Here is an 18,364-nt window from a genome sequence, read left to right on the forward strand (position 1 = left end):
TTGATCGGTTTTTCAGCCTCATAGATTGATCGTTATGGTTCTACGAATTGGCCTCTGAGATCCCCAGGTCTTCACCCTGTTAAGTTTTATCAGTTGAAGGCTTTAGTATATCAGGAAAAGATTCAAAACATATATGACTTTAAGGAACGCTTTCAAAGTTCAGTTAGGTGTCTAACATCTGTTGCGTTAACACTAGCTTGAGTATCAAGGAACGGATTTAAGCGTGTACTGTACATAGGGCACATTTGAACTCCCCTTTTGGGGGTTTTCTCCAGTAAAAACAAGCATTTCAGGTAGTAAAAATTTTTGTAAGGTATATTTCCCTTTCTGCACTCCACTCTAAGGAATTCCGGATCCTCTATTGGATGCATTCGTACGTGTTTAGGCAGAAATGGCCAATATGTACAGGTAATTTTATAAATAAAATCATTTTTCTAATGTGTTAAATTTTTCTATGTATCGCGACTTCCGGACAAATTGGCCTCAGAAATATTAGACAAGAAATTAAATAAAGGAAGACTAAATAAAACTTTTCTATGATCGGGAGAAGGCCCTAAGATAATCTTATCATTATCTTTCTCTGCTTGCTGTATTTCGGATTAAGGAACAATATTTTAAACAGTTTATTTCACGATAAGAGAAGATTTGATAAACCTTTCTGCCTACACAATTAATTATAAATAATTTAAAGGAATTTTCTACCGAGTAAAGCTTTTAAAGAAAAAGATCTAAAATAATCATTCCTTATTGATTAAAATCATTAATTAAAATGAAATATCTCAATTTATTTCCTGTCCGTGTACATCCTTTATTTTATCACTATTTATAGCTATTTATAAAATATTTTTCATTATAAATTCTAGCTGAATTTCATGCAGATCCTATTACAGTAATTAGGTCTGAGAAAATATTTTTGTAAATTTATTTTTCTAAATACAAACGTTAGATCTACTCTTTCCTCTCTTGTTGTTTTTACGTTAGGTTATTTTGAAATTCTATATTTAAAAATGTAATATATAAATGTAAAAAATATTATTATTAATTAGAAAAGTAATTAAGTAAATATTAACAGTTAAACCTTATAACTTTTAATAGTGTATTTGTTTAAATGCTCATTGTACTAAATTTAATTTTCAGTATCATTTTATAGAGTATTTTTCGATATTTTAAACTGATTAAATATTCTATTTTAATATAAATTTTATTGCGATAAATAATTATAAAATGACTTGTAAATTTTCTTTCATAATAATAAAGAAAAATAGCCGACAGTGACCGTCCATTAATTACGTGTACAGTTTTTCAGTCACTTTGACTCTCTCCCTTCCTGTTGTGTACAATTATGTACTTTTGATAAACCTCTCCCCTTTATTTAAGTGTATACAATAGTTCGTGGACCCCTGACATTAAATAAACGACTTTAAACTCCTTAAACTGTACACATAATTAATGAAGTTTATAAACTGATGTGTAGGCTTATAAATTTAAATATCCTTGAATAAATTTAATTGAAATATAACAAATTAATAAAACAGATTTTTAATTTATATACTTTATAGATTTTACTACTTAATATTATTAATTCCTTTCTTTGAATCGTACAATTAGGCCTACTACTAATACAGTATTAATTTGTTAATTGTGTAGTTTAAACGTAATCTATGTCTATTATTTTAGGAATATTTATTAATATAAAGCCTATAATCATGCGGTATATCAAGGATGGGACTATGTGTCAAAACATGCATAGGCCTATATAACTAAAATTTAATGTTAGCCCAAACTTCAGAGGTCCTAAAATAGTGTTTAATGACTGTATTTTTTAATAAATTAAAGTCAATTATTTAAATATTTCTGGTGTGGATTTTGTGCTTTAGTTTTGATTAATTAAATTCTATAATTTTTAATTCATTTATAAGAATATTTACAGTAAAAATAGGCAAAAAGTAGTGTGATAGCTTACACGTTAAGCAATAGGCTTGTCATCTCTGTTATAGCTTATATTGCTTTTTCTAAATTAATGCAAACGTTATTAAATTATTTTTTATTCAATTTGATTCGCTATAAATTCTTTTTAAATCAGTTACTTTTTCCCTTTAAAACTGTTTAAATTGAATTAACTTACGTCACAAAGACATATTGAGATAAACTATCGATTTAAATATCGTTTTATGCCCGCTACAAGTTGTTTATTTAAAGAAAATTTTAGGAATTTGACGAATTTTAAATTTGTTTATAAACCCGAATTCATTTGGTGCAAGGAAAATTATACAAGATGAGTCAAACGAGTCAAAAAATAGATTCTGGAATTTTAAGGATAAAACATTCCGAAATATTTCCGAAATTTCTTATGCTTATTTGAAATTAAATAAGAAATTTAACAATAATTTGCACCATTCACAAGTTTAGTAAAAAATATTTTTGAATCGTCACAAACATTTTTTTATACTTAAAAAAAAAATTAAAATTTACAGCATCAAAATATAATTTTAAACGTAGGTATAGTACTGTACATAATACTATAGGTCAGATAACTGACCTATAGTGTTTGGACCACCCCGTAATGTTTTAATTTCTTTTATAATTCTCAATTTTTTTGAATTTACGTAAATAATTAAAGCCATATTTAAATTTTGACTTCTTTCTATTTAATAATTTGCATACAGTCAATGAATGTATGCTGATGTCTATTCATCAACATACATTTTAATTGGTTCGGACGTAATGAGCGTACGTACAGGTTAAATAAATATATAAAGTATTTACACGTGATTTTTAAATTTATTGATAAAAGAACACGATTGTTTATTTAGTTAGTAATGCATGAAATCAAAAACCGTACTTGTTGGTTGGGGCTACTTTATGCATCACTTTCACATTCCTAGCTATTTTTGTTTTTTAAAATAAGTGTAAATCTACTAGAATTATTTACAGAAAATTTACATAATCGCTTATCACTTTAAAAATAGCTAATTATAGTAGGCCTACATACGGCACTTAGGCCTTAATATACTAAGTACGCCTACTGTACAGTACCTTATATTAAATACTGTATATTATAATATATACAATATTTAAGGGGGCAAAGAGAACGAGGAGGCAGCTTTGCCCTCTTATTCCACTATTCGTAAAGAAAATATCGTGACGATTGATCGATTTCTGGTGCCGCCGTTTCTATTTCCTATTTTTTTTATTTTATTTTTTATTTTTGTGACGAGGAGGAAACATTGTGACAGTGTCACAACTTACCCTGTTGATCTTACGTTTATTATATGTTCTTCTTCAGAGATGGTACGTAATTACAAGAAGAAAACGAAGAGAGTAACAATCTACATGACTATAAAAAAGCGGCTAAAGAAATAGAGTTAGGAAGATGTAGTTTACCGAACTCTTCAATGTCTATAGAATGTCTCTACTTTGATCTGTAAAGAAGAAAATCAAATCAGAGATGGCTGCAAAAATAGGAGACAAGAAGCTGCTTGTGGTATTTACAAAATCTCAAGAAGAATTATGTAGTGAGAGCTTACGAGATATTTTTTAGGAATAGCCCCCGTGAGTTAAAATCGTTTGAGTTTGCGTCAGCCAATAATATTACATTTCCTAAGAACTTTAAGGAGAACAGATCTGCGAGCAAAGTTTGGTTCACTGCTTTCGAGAAACGTCACAAAAACATATTGAAAGTACAGTACTTGAGCCTACAAGCTTAAGCAGAAGCACCGGTTTCAACAGGCAAAATGTAACAACCTTTTTTTTGACAATTTAGAAAATGTGTTATTACTATGGTTTGTCAATAAACTCATTGAGTAATTTCATATCTTCTATGTTAAATTTTCAACTCAAGTTCTACAAAGAATGCTTTATACGTGATGGAACCCCCCCCCAGGAAGTGCTAATCCAAGTGGTTGGATAACAGCATCAGATTTTTGCTTTTTCTGAAACACTTTAAACGTGTTTGTTGTTCACAAACGTCTCATATACTGATGCTATTAGACTCACGTAAACTGTACCAACAATAATCCTTATTATGTTTGTCTTAATTGCCAATCTGAAACACGGGAAAAAAGTGAAGATGGTTACGCTGCAGCCAAATATGCCAACGATTAACACACATATTTTAAATTTATAAGTCTTACTCAGTTTAAATTAATAGTTATTGGGCTGCAATTTGAAAAAACTGTAGACCTATAAATTCCCACTCTTGTCCGCCTGTCTGTCTTCCTTAATCTCGAGAAAGGAGTTAGACAGATGAAAGACGAAGGTCTTTATATATGAAAACCCTAGGGGCGGAATCCCCGATTGATGTTAGATAGATGACTGGCACGACTCTATTGCTAACAGGAAAAGTTTAATATACAGGGACAAAACACTACTAATTTGAGGTGGAGAGCATATATTTTAAATTAAATATATGCTCTCCACCTGAAATTAGTAGTGACTTGCCCCTGTACATCATACTCTTTCTGTTAGCAAGCTCCTTGTACTGTATATTTATTCAATATGTACGGTTCGGTGCAAAGTTTCATACAGATAGATTCACTCGAACAAACGAACAGATAGAAAGACGGACGTGAATTCAATTTTATATTTATAGATGAAAAAGATATCGCTCAAAATAATAAATATTTAAAACTAATTCACACGTAAATGTGTAGACATGGTTTTAAGCTGTTCAATTTTGATGTTTGACGTTCTCTAACTTACATTACGGGCTGTGAAGCCGGCTTTAATGTTTACTCATTTTTGGTATGGGCCAGACTCGATCGAACAGACTTATTAGTGAGAGACGAGGAACGATATCGTGATCATGATAAATGACGTTGCTCCGGATCAAATTCCCCATGGCGGTATCCTAATGCTTTACCACGCGACCATCTGCCCGACTTATTTTTCTACAGTGTTATTTTTTAATATTAATACTATTTAATATAACATTTATTATATTAAGTTAATTTTTAACGTAGCCTAATTAATTCTGTACGTATATTAAACAAAAGGTAGTCTAAATCGTACCATGATAAAGTAAACAAGTGCACTAATACGGTCCTGCTCGTATACATATAATTAAAGTTATATGCACACGAGCAGGACCGCATACGATATATGTATATAATTGAATATGTAACATATTCCCCTATAAGTTATTAAAAGACACATATTTAAATCTTAATTAGCTTTTTTAAGCTTTTATTTTATTGTTGATCTATATGGAAGGAAGAATGAAAATCCAACCGGGACTCTCGATAACAGTTGCATAAATAAGGTTTTGTTCTGGATGATTTAAAAAGTACAATCAGAATGAAGAAAAATCAAACGTCCACCCTAATTTTTTAGCTTAAATTTTATTCTTAAAGTTTCTGGAGAGGGATCCAACATCCTCATCATCCTCCAATTACGCCCTAATGTTGACATACTTCAACATTATCCAAATGCAGGAATTTAATATATAAATTAAAAATTAGACGATTATTCACATTTCATTAAATTTTCTTTCGATCAAAATTTATAGGGCCTATATAATAATTTAATAAACCTCTCTCACAGTGAAGTCAACAGGATCATTCGACCAGGGCCTTACATTTACCAAGCCTCAAAAAAAGCTACGTACTTTATTATTATAAATTTTATTATTTAAAAAAACATAATATAAATCGTTGATTTGTTGTGAAACCGTGTTGTATTGTCTTAGAAGTGTTGAACACAAGATCGTGTTAATAACAATCACATAGCTTTTTCCACCTTTATTTAGTTGATACGGTACACGTTTCGGGTCTTGTGCCCCTCATCAGTCAACTAAAATAATATAAAAAATAGTGTATACAGCGTTTTAACATTATTTACAGGCAAATTGTATAAACATTTTAAAAACGTATTAACGTACCAGTCTTCCCCCAGTATGGCACTTGCACACGGTAAGTTTGCACATTACAAATTTTATAACCTTCTAATTCTCGGGTTTGTAATGTGCAAACTTACCGTGTGCAAGTGCCATACTGGGGGAAGACTGGTACGTTAATACGTTTTTAAAATGTTTATACAATTTGCCTGTAAATAATGTTAAAACGCTGTATACACTATTTTTTATATTATTTTAGTTGACTGATGAGGGGCACAAGGCCCGAAACGTGTACCGTATCAACTAAATAAAGGTGGAAAAAGCCATATGATTATTATTAACACGATCTTGTGTTCAACACTTATAATATAAATCCTTAAAATCTAAGACTTCCAAGTCCAACACCAAACCTTATTCAAGGAGCCCATTTAAGGTTTGGTGTTGCGTGTGTTAAATTAATTAAATTTTATATTCGAATTGTTAAGATCAACGCATTAATTTTAATAATAAAAATTAATTTAAATGTAATTAATTATTGCTCTAAAATATCTTTACAGAACTTAGAATTGTATGTTATAACTCTAAGTCAACATTTACAAATTTAAGAATGTCAGAAAGAAAAGACAAAAATATCCCCACAGAAATCCATCACAATAGCGATATCAGGGATATTTTATCAGAATAGTGACTTCTGTAGTGATATTTTATCTTCCTTTCTTTCGGGTCTATCCTTGGTATCAGTTTTATCAAGTTTCCTTTGTTCTTAACAAGTTGTCAGATGTATATTCTGACCGCTGGCTAGATAAAGAACAAATCGCTGTCAACAACAAAAACAAAAAAACTGATGAAATTATCTGTCAACCAATCGATTCTCTCCATCTCGGCTTCCTGTAAATGTTTTTGTGAACTTCCACATATAAAAACTGTGGATTTTATTATCTCGAAGCGTAGTTACTGCTATAATATGATTAAAAGTACGTACTGTACAAAAGCAGTCTTGTAGTGTACGTACAATAGTATATCCAAGGAAGGGCCTAGAGGGCCCGTGTTTCCTTATCTTTGTAAATAAATAAACGAAGAAAAAATCAAATAAGTACAAGGAAAAAGATATGAATGTGATAAACGTACTTACAGGCTATATATGTATACGTGGTATATTCAATACAATATTTCAGAGTTTATACTCTATCCACAGCATTAATAGTTATATCCAGTGGTACTGGGATGAATATAGGTTTTCACGTTCTAATTCGACCCCAATATCGGTTTTAGTTACGCTACCCTATACATATGATAAATACTAAAACACATCTTAGGCATAAGTTCTATACATTTTAAAATATAAGTTCTTTGTTGGCTTAATAAGCAAAAGAATTAGTAGAATTATTAATATAGATGTCGAAGTTATTAGTAAATCGCGAATTAATGTGACATTTTTCCAACATAAAACATACATTGTCAACTAAAAATGCTTAGAAAACACTTGTATAAATATTACATCATCACTCAAACCGCATTAAAATATTATAGGATAGTAAAATATAATAAAACTTGATTGTTTTGTAATTCAGAAAGCTGGAACTTTGTATTTAAACACAACACACACACACACACACACACATACATAAAACACAACACATCAACACAACACAGGGAGTCTACATAGGACTATATTAAAATTAGAATTTATATAAAGAGACTTTTGAAATTCAAATTGTATTTATAAATACAGTTCGAAATAACCGATTTATTTAACAATTGAACACAAAGAAATCTTTTATTATATTGTAGTTACAATTATTTCTTTATGCGATTATCTATCCACGCGACTAGTCACCATTCATTCATTCTGCAAGATCTACTAATTAAAATTTATTTATAATTTCTCTGTAAATCAATATTATTATCCGAATTCAACATAAAAATTAAATTAAACCATCAGACTGTTGTTAAATTCAAATTCGACAAATTTTCTTTTGTATCTTACCGGAATTTTTTCTGTTTTAAGGCCCTGTAAGTTGTATTCCGTGATTTTAATATAGGAATCGCCCGAATTAATTATCTTAAACGAACATTATCTCGATTTATGATACATACTTTAGGAAATAGCATGGCTCGCTTTACGACTGCCCGCTTGAGGCCTTATAAACGGGATTTAATGTTGAAAAAATGACTCTTGTTTATAGATTATTCTCTATGCATTTAAAAGGAGAATACCCGAAAATATGGCCGCCATTTAGATGGCCGTTATTGAAGGTTCGAAGGTAAATATTATTTTATTTCTTTTAAATATAATTTTAATTTAAATTATAAAAAATTATTTAAAACATTTAAATCTTTTCTAAAGAAATTCAAGCATTCAGGCCATCGATAGTAAATAAATAATTATAATGTCCTCTCCTGTTTCCTCCTCCCTCTTGAATACGTCTCTAAATATAATTATAGACGTATTATAATTTATATTATATTACAATAAAGATATTTACATGATATGAAATATTTATACACGTTACAGACTAATGTGTATGAGTGTATTACGGGGGTGTTTATGGTAAACGTCATATATTTACTTGCTTAAATTTGTAAATTGATTTATCACGTAAACACGATTTACGTTTTAAAGTAATTAAATTATTTTTTTATTAAATTTAAGTACATTTGTAGAATTCAGTTAGGCCGATATGGACACGGGATTCTACGGGCCCTAAGGTTAAAATCTCGAGGACCTCCCCATACCTTCTGACGTAATGGATTCTCGTATATTTTTTGTACACTTGAAATTACATAAATTTATTATATTTAATTTTTAAAAAAATACATAATTGCAATTTTTATTAAATTATTTTCCCGAATACATTAATATCTAGTTATGCCATTTGTTTTCTTGTTTATAATTAAAATGATAGAAATCAATTAATTAATACGGATGTAAAATGAATAGTATGAGAATTAATTAAACTTGATTTATGAAAATTAATTATGGTACATCCAATTAAATTATGTAAACCAAATTCTAGTGCAATAATAGAATGCGATAGAAACCGAGATAATGATGTGCTGCCATCTGATTGTATGAAGAATAAACAATATTAATTTTATTAATTGGCGCCATCTAGCGAAGATTTATTTTATAAACAGTATTTAATAAATTTTTAATTAAGAGTGAGAATAATTAAGAATTATATTAATTTAATTATTTTCGTTTATGAAAAATTACGCATCTTTTGCTTGATTTAACATTACTAAATAAATAAATTTTAATATATTTATATGATAATTAACATTACTAATACATTTTAAGTTTTTAACAAAGTTAAATTTAAATATAAGCGTATTTCATATATAAATAATATAGAAAATAGAGTAATATTAAATAATCGTGACATATAAAATTCATATTTATACATTTTTTTGCCATACGCGTGCTGTCATCTACCGGTCATATCTACAGTGAATTGTTTTAAAAATTAACTGTTTTTGTACATAAAACAATTTAACAATCATTAATTATTTAATTTTGCTTACCCAAACATATAATAAAATAATAAAATAAAAATATATTTATATATATAAAAAATTTAATTCTATTAAAAGCCATTAAAAAACACGAAAATTCTATTTTTAAATAACAGATGGCGTTGTGCGGTTATCCTCTATTTTCGTAATTTTCGCATCTGTATTTTATTTACAATGGAACGTGTAATGTAAAAAAATAAAAAAATAATAAAAAATAATAATAATAATAACAAAAGTTAAAAATGTATAAGAATTTTTTCGATTATTTTGAAGCCATGTCTTTTCGATGTTTTTCTTCACATGGCATTTGATGTTAGGCATTCCAATAGCGGATGGGAATTTCTTTCCTTACATATCCGTGTCAGGTAGTGAGACCTCTCCCTCGGGGAGTGTCCAGTTACGAAGGAGCAAAGTCAACACAGCGACTGACGATTCTGTCACCATTCCATCTTCCACACCTGAACTCGCCGCATTTCGACCGATTAAATTTCTCCCCCGTACAGTATAATTGTGGCACTGTTCTGTAATAGTAAACACGTGAAAATTTTAAAGAATGTACCCGAGTTGCAAATACGATAAATGATGACGTCACCGAGAGAGAGAGAGAGAGAGGGTGTTCTTGTTGCACGTGCACAAACATGGCGTAGGTTGTCACAGAACCTATTTGCCAGGTGTTCTTCCGAGATTGTTCACTTTGATTTACAGTCTTAAAAAGGAAATTTTCGTTACTGAATAAACAAACTCACAAATCAAAATTGTTTTAGAAATGTGTTTTATTTAATTACTCTTTGATTGCTATTTATTTTTATTTTAACCAATTAATTCTTGCAAACTGCGAAACATGTTTAGATTTCGATTATGTGTTTGGAACATTTTCAAATTTCTCTGGAACGTTGCGAACCTTCGATTATTCTCGTTTTGTAAGCCTTTACACGTGTTTTTAAAGGTTTTTGTGCCTTACTTTATGCATTTAGCAACTTAAGTATTAGAATAAATGTAAATTACTTTTTAAATCTAAAATTTCGCATATTTAGCTACAAAATTCTCTCTTTTCTTCCTTAAAATAAGGCTGCAATTACACTACATTTTCCTCATTAAGTAGCCTGCCTACTCCTACAGAGTTTTACGACATTTATCCCTACATTTTTTTATTTTATTTAATTTGAATATATTATTCTAAGTGTTAACACCCCCAAAATAAAGAATTTCCTTTATTTAAAAGATTGTGTGCATTTAATTTACAAGAAAAAAGGAAGTCAAAAGTCAGACGTATATTTTATTGCCTTAGCCTATAGGCTTTATTTGGAAGCACTTGTGTCTGTAAGAGGGAGACGTGTTTTTCTGACGACAGCTAAGATCTTGTGTAGAGACTTTGTCGGCTAATTTCTCACACCTGCAGGTGGCGCTGTGCAGCACGTGTGCTTTCCCTTCCCTGTTGGAGGTCCGAGGGGTTGATCAGCTAAAGTTCCTTTTGTCATTCTGTCATCGCCATACTGTGCAGAATAGTAAAGATCGTGTTGGACTGCTTTCTTTCTTTCCACTCTCATTTCTTCTCTATTTGTTTACAGAAGCGAAGAATTATTCCAATAATTGTATGGCAAATGAGAAAAGCCAAGTTAGCTCCATAGCATACTAAGTACAGTACTTTTCTGTACTGAAACTTTCAAGCATTAAACAGAGAATAAAAGATAGATTATCTTTTTTCCCACTAAATTTTCGTTGGTTCCCTAATACATACACACTACACACAATTACAATCGGCATATTACTAGTCTAGTGTGATAAAATTAACAATAATTTGTGTTTGAATTGTATGAAACAATTAAGAATTATTTATTTATTCGTTTAATGCACGGTTGAAAGGAAAACAGTAGTTACGTGAGCGTATATCAATGTGTTTAGAAGGATCAGGTAGATTATTTCCTTGTTTATATAAGAAAAATAATGATTACAATCAGGAATGTAAACTATTTTATGGTTCAATAAATTTATAAATAAACTATCAATCAGTAATTTTTCAAATATTGTCCATGTTTATGATATAAATATGGTTTTTTAGCCTGTATATCTTGAAGGTGTGTGTGTAATTTATTTATTTATAAACTTCTTTCTTCTCATTATACATTGCTTACATATAAAACATTGCTCTCATTAATGTACTGCCATTAATGAGAGCAAAAAAATAATATGAATCATTGTTTTATGTGGAAAATATTAACATATTTAAGAACTAGAGACTTTGAATTTGCTATTTAAAATTAAATTAATAAAATTATATTTTAAGTCTCATAGTTTCTAATTAATTTTTTAAATATAGAAATATATTATTAATGTTATTTATATTGAATTTAGAAACATGATCTGTACAAAAATGCAAACAATTATATACTTTTCTCTATATTCTAAGCATATTAAATCTTATTTTCTTAAATTTTAATTAAATATAATATTAAAATGAATCATTTTTGGTGATGTAAACAATATTCTCACTTCTGTTCTCAATTTCTGTTCTGTTCTCAAAGCACACATCCATGAATTTATTACATATAAATATTACTTAAATGTTAAATTTAAAATGAAAATATTTTACATTCATTTTAATTATGTTCATAAATCTTTCTCATTTTTAAACCATTTTTACTGTTTATTTTAGTTTTTCAAGCTGTGATCTGCTTCATCATCCAAAATTGCTTTTAAAAAAACCCAAAAAGAAGAAAGGAAAATGTATTTTATCATATAAATTATTATAAATGGTGAATCATTACTTAATTTTCTTACATAATATCACAGTTTAGAATAAAAATAAATGAACATTTCCTAGTATTTGCATGAAAGATTAATTATAAGAAAGAATGATGATTACACAACAAGAAATGAGAGATTTATTTAGTTTAAAAAAATAGAAAAATTAATAAAAATTCTTTTTATAAATGTTATTTTTTCATAAATTACAAAAATATTTTTAAAATTCAATTATTCAATTCTTCTTTCTTCATCTAATTCAACTTTTAATATATATAAATACATTATTCAATGTATAACAATTTAAAAAACTTCCTTTCAATAATAGAATCTCTCATGTTTCAATTGTACTTTTGAAATTATATAAAAGGATTGTTTAAATTGTATTTTATTTACATTTAAACTTATTCAGATTTCATCAGGGCTTATATAATTTAATGAAAAATCAATAGTTATTGAATTTTTCCATTCATAAAAACAAAAAAAAACAAGCCATTTTGTAATATTTAAAATAAATGTTGAGAGATGATTTATACATACTAAAATTACTTTAAATATAAATATAATAGCCTAATGTTTATATTTATTTTATTAAAATTCAAATTTCAAAATTATTGTAACAAAATCTTTTAAAAAATTTATATTTAAATATGTAACACAAATAGGATGAAAAATAAATAAATTGTATACATCTATAAGTCTTTTAATATAGGATTTAAGTGTGTATATATATATATATATATATATATATATATTAAATCATAATTAACTTATGTTTTAATGTAATTTAATCATCTATAACTAACTAAATTAGCAAAATTCATGGTAAAGAGTATTGATTTAGTCAATAGAACATTATAAAAAAAAATAATAACTTAATTATGGTAATTAAATGTGGTATCTTGTTCACCCCATTGCAATAAATGTTATATGAGTTTTGCTTCTTATATTAAAAAATAAAATAAAAAAGAAATGTTAGATCAATCTGCTCAAAATTTATTGCTATTTCTGTTGGAAAGATTACTCGGAAAATGTCATTTGCTGCAATTAATTGAAACTTCAAATCCTGCTGATGACGTCAAAGAATAGTCCTCGGGGGTCGATCGTGACTCAGCTCGCCACTCTGTCTCAACTGTAAACAGAAAAGAAAGTGGGACTTTCTTGGTTAAAAATCGATATTTGATACAGCAAAAAATAATAAAAAAAAAAGATTTTGTTTAAAAATTTCTCACTAAATTTTAAAATATCCGACAAGTTAACGTACTAATACTAATTACGATGGCATTTAGTACTCGGTGGTGAACAGTTTTATCGGGAAGATGGAAGTTTTAAGATGGAAATATTCGTTTATAAGCTATTAATTGAGTTTTAAGTGTGGGTTTTTTTTTCTTACCGGATAAGATTAATGAAGAGTGTCGTTACAGCCAAACCACTGCTACTAATTATCCTTCTAGCAAATTAGAAGAATTCATCTGGAACGTCTCCAAGACTTGTAGCTCTTTGAGGCATATTTATTATAGTAGGGCAGCGGTTAGGCCAACTTTTCCTACATTATCGTCTATCCTGTATTTATTTCACATTAGCTAATGGATATTTATTTAAAATACTCGACTTTACTCTTAATGTTAGAGTTATGTCTTACTAAATATTTATGTTATAAACATAAGTTTAAGTTTAATCGGCTTATTATGTTCACCATTAAATTAACGTAGGCCTAATTAACTGTTATTATATATATATATATATATTTCTATAAATATAAATTAAAATTATTTTTAAAATATAAAATTTTATGAGTACAATATAATTCATTTTTATTAGGTAGGATTTAATTATTCTATTTAACAACTACATTTTTTAATGCTTAATTTTAAAATTTTATCTGGAAAATTCGAGTTGTATACAGCTATTAAAGCCTAATTGCTTAGCAAATGCTAAACAATTGAAAAGGCCTATCAAATGACAAGTGTAACTTATTTCTATAGGCTTGCTTTATTAAAGAAATTAAAAATCTTCCTTAAGTATTAAAATATTCTGAAAATTTCAGTTAAAAAGTCATAGAAAATTTTATTATTATTATTATTATTATTGTAATAATAATCGTTGAATTTTCCATGTTTTAACTCAAAGTATGCTTAATCTTTCAGTTCTTGGACCGTTCAGTTGGTAGGTTTCTCGCATCAATTTTAATTTATTAAATTATAAATTTATTTATTAAATCGAAAATATGAAAAATGTTTAAATTACATTATAAAATATAGAATTTTATTAAATAAATAGGCCAATTTTCAGGTCTGTACAAATTCTATTGAAAAAAATGCAGCCTGTATGAAAAAAAGAGAGTAAAATTTGAACAAAGGCTATATGTAGCATTAAAGTTTCCCATCTAACAGTACGAAAGGGAGTATGATCTGACCCATGGGTAATAGTTTAGTTCTTGCAACTCGAAGACCACCCGCCACGTGACATGGAGGCGTTTCGTGTAATACGAATCCAAAGTGGCCAAGGTCCCAGCTGGATTGGGTGGGGCTAAGACAAAAGTCTAACAAGGATTGACAGAAGACAGTGGGAATGGATTAATACTTCGAACGGCAGCTGGATCGGACATTTGACAAGTTGAGCTTGAAAGCTTCAACGCACAAATAAATTTTCACACTTTCTTTCTTGTCTTTATCTCAGCTCTATCTTGGAAACTTCCAAATTCTATCTCATATGGAATTTAAAGTTAAGAGAAAGAACTGTCTTTGTTTTTCTTCCCGTTCTTTCTTTTATTTAAGATATTTTCTAACTAATAAAGGATATATATACTTTCTACTAAACATGGAGGTTATTAAGGTTAAAAAGCTTAGGCCTATAATACTTTTGAGCATTAGACGAGGAGTCTAATTTATCAAATTTACACGAATAAAAAAATAAAAAAAAAAAAAAAAGAGGAAGAGAAAAAGAAATAATCTAAATATAAATAATATTATCTGTAACTTTATATAAATTTTACTACTTTTTTAAGTAATATTATTTAGACTATTCGAGAGAAATTCGCTTCTTTACCTGCTAAATTACTGGACTTATTGTATTAAATTTAATGAATTTAAGTTCCAATTTCGTTAAAAAAAATTCTATAATAAACTCTAAGGTAATGTAAATTTTGAATTTTTGAAGCTACAGTATATAAAATCTTACCTAGAAATTTCTGCTTGAAGGATTTGACATTGATTACCTGAAACGGAAAAACTAAATTTTAGATTGGGAAATTTTGAAATTATAGTTATATAAAAAGAGGAAAAAATTCACAAGTAGTGTAGCGAGAAGGCTAACTAGTCGCTATTTATGTTTTGTATATAACAACGATATCTATCGGTGACAGATATGCTGATAAGTTGAACACAACAAAGTCTTTGGCGAAGGAGGTGGAGCTGCCATATTGGACGGTGTGAGGATGATAAGAGGAGAGGTCGAGCGACCTGTGTACATCCTTTACTTTGCCTCCTGTCAAATAACCCCTATTGGGTCAATCATCGTTTGACAACTGTGAGAAAGTTTTTAGAAATTGAAAAACATTCTATAAGTGCCGAAAACAACTAAAACTAAAATATGGAAGTCAAGAAAAAATGCCTAACCTTTATAAAATTGGACTTTCTTCTGAAGTATATAAACCGAAATTCCATAAATGTCATTAGTTTCTGTCTTATAAAATGTTATTTAAGATGTAAAAGGCCTCGTTTTTAATTGTATAATTAAATTATTATAAAAAAATTTCCTTTCAAAGACGAGAATTAATTTATAAAAATTTGTACTGAAATGTAATAATCAAATAGAAGAAGCCATAAACAAAGTTTCGGTTCATTCTTGGCTTCCTTCAAATATTTCTAACAACTTCTAACTGATGAATAGGCCTACGTTTTCTTTACGACAAAATAATAATAATAACAATTTATTATTTAAATTACAATTAGTATCTGCCTAAAGGTAGGTTAAAATTTATAATATATTAAACAGATTACAACTTTTTAAATTATATATTTGATTGAACGAGAATACAAAAGTTGGCAAGTGATCAACACAGAAATCATAACTCGTTCTTCGTATTTTAATTTAGTTTTCGTACATTCTATTATCATTTAATGATGCATTACTAGAAAAATTTTGTTTAAAATAAGTTAAATTTGATATAATTATCTAAAATGAGACACAATAGTTCACGTTGCCGAGAGAATTATGCAAGGATTGGCAATACAACAATGCAGTTAAGTAAGACAGGAAAGACTGAATTTGTATTAGTACTAGGAGATAGTCTACGTAAACTTACGTAAATTATTAAGTTATAATTCAAAAAAAAAGGGAGAACTTCTATTATTCGACGTTATAACCGCTCAATACAAAGACCCATCCCTCGACATAAAGCATCGTATGATTGGTTGTCAACAGACACGCCTTACAATTCGACGTTTCCATGACATTTTTACCGATTTTTACATCCTTCAAATAATCTAATTTTATATATATATATATATATATTTTTTTTTTTGCGAAATTTTAATTAAAATTCGTAAAGGTAATTTAATAAATATTATTAAGAGAAATTCGAATTAAAAATTTATATATAAGCTATACACACACATACACACAGAAGAAACTTAAAAAATATCTCTTTTCAGCCAAGCTGTGTGCATCCAAGATAAGTTGGCCTTCATCCAGTACGCTTCTAATCTATCACAGGTATGACATTTTCATCATTAATTCTCAGCAACCGATTCCAATATACTTGATAGAAGCCAGAGAAAGTGACAGGATGATTTTTTCCTCCATTTCAGCATTAACCTTTCGGGAATTTTGGCTTAACTATAAATAAACTGTATGTGGGGCACTGGGTGCCCGATTCGCTTCATTACAAACGCTATAGAACTGTAAAGATATTTTCGTCCACGCCATTCCTTCTTCCTTAACGAGCCGCACTTTTATCGGCGAATAAATTAGAATCGAGCTTAGTAAACTGACATTAACAGTTTAGAAAGGCAAAGATCGAAAGAGTAAAGTTAAATTCGTAGTATAACTCAGGTCCTAAAAATGTCTCCCTATTTGTGGAGACGTTGATGCGACTAGAACAGTTCAAACGATACGCTAATGAGTGAGTTATATAGTATTACCGTGCAGCTTAATAACCGGCCTAAATAATTATTTCTACTTTAATTTATATAAAAAAATTAACACGGCGAAGCATAAAAGAATTTAAAACTACCGACTGACACGTTATCGCAAGCCAAGTCACAGTGACAATTCCTACATTGTGGTCCCGACTATCAATGGTTTAAGTAAGTCTACGGTAGTATAATTAAAGTCTTCGGATAAAATAAGCTCGGCTGCTTTCATTTTAGGGTGTACGGCACGAAGAAATGTTATATAGGATCGTGTTAAAATGATAAATCGTATGCAAATTTTAAGCGAAACTTGCGAGTATGTTTGGAATTTTTGAACGTAATCCATCTATTTGTGTCTAATTTTCTATCCGAAACGTGTGCTTATGTAAGAAAAGTTTTTTCCATTGTAATTAGCATCGAATAAATACCAATAAACAGTAGAAAATCTGACGGTTGTGTATACAAGTAGCAGTTTGCGAATGTCAGTTCCCATACTTTGTCCAGATGGTTTGTGGATCCCCCTTTAAACAACTCGCTGCTAAATTTAGAAGGTCAATTGTCGCAAATACGTTCGACTTTTTTAAATAAAATTTGTATTTTTCTTATAAAAAATAGAGAAATATTTCTTAAAAAATAACGTAAATTTATACAGTTTTAAATAATTAAACTTTCCTTTAATTTAAAAAATATAAATAAATAAATAAATAAGAAATTGAAGTAGGCCTGTCCTATATAAAAAATGAAATATTTAATTAATTATTTGGCTCGAACTTGATTAATTAAAGATGGAAAGAATTGAAAGCTCTACCATCTTTATTTATAAAGGTTAATCTAATTGGAAATGTTAAATTTCTATAGAATATTTAGCAGAATGACACCTGCTAGCGAGGAGGGAAAAATAAAGAAAAAAAAGTGGTAAAAAAATCGCACCTACCAGGAAGTTTGAGGACCAGTGCCGACAGCTAGAACTATTTGTGACGCTGTCACATCATATATCGACTTGTCACATCTTCTTGTACCGTCATTTGGTCGGACGTCTGGGAAACGTTGTGAACGATGATTGGTCGCTGCACATGACCCAGAGCAGAGTTGGGTGGAGAGCTGCACAAGGTGGTCTACTATAGCCAGTCAAAGGAAG

The 18,364-nt window shown here is 28.8% G+C and overlaps 1 long non-coding RNA gene across 1 annotated transcript; it reads right to left on the minus strand.

Annotated features, from left to right (window-relative positions):
- Positions 1 to 13,066: 13,066 nt before the first annotated feature.
- Positions 13,067 to 18,268, minus strand: LOC136981056 (uncharacterized). The gene is made up of 3 exons (XR_010881641.1): positions 18,161 to 18,268; positions 15,272 to 15,308; positions 13,067 to 13,223 (listed from the first exon to the last, which is right to left on the minus strand). It is a non-coding gene; the product is annotated as an uncharacterized lncRNA (long non-coding RNA).
- Between the last annotated feature and the right edge of the window lie 96 nt (positions 18,269 to 18,364).

This window comes from Centruroides vittatus, unplaced genomic scaffold (assembly GCF_030686945.1).
Source record: "Centruroides vittatus isolate TY-2023 unplaced genomic scaffold, ASM3068694v2 contig_1162, whole genome shotgun sequence".
Lineage (NCBI taxonomy): Eukaryota > Metazoa > Arthropoda > Arachnida > Scorpiones > Buthidae > Centruroides > Centruroides vittatus.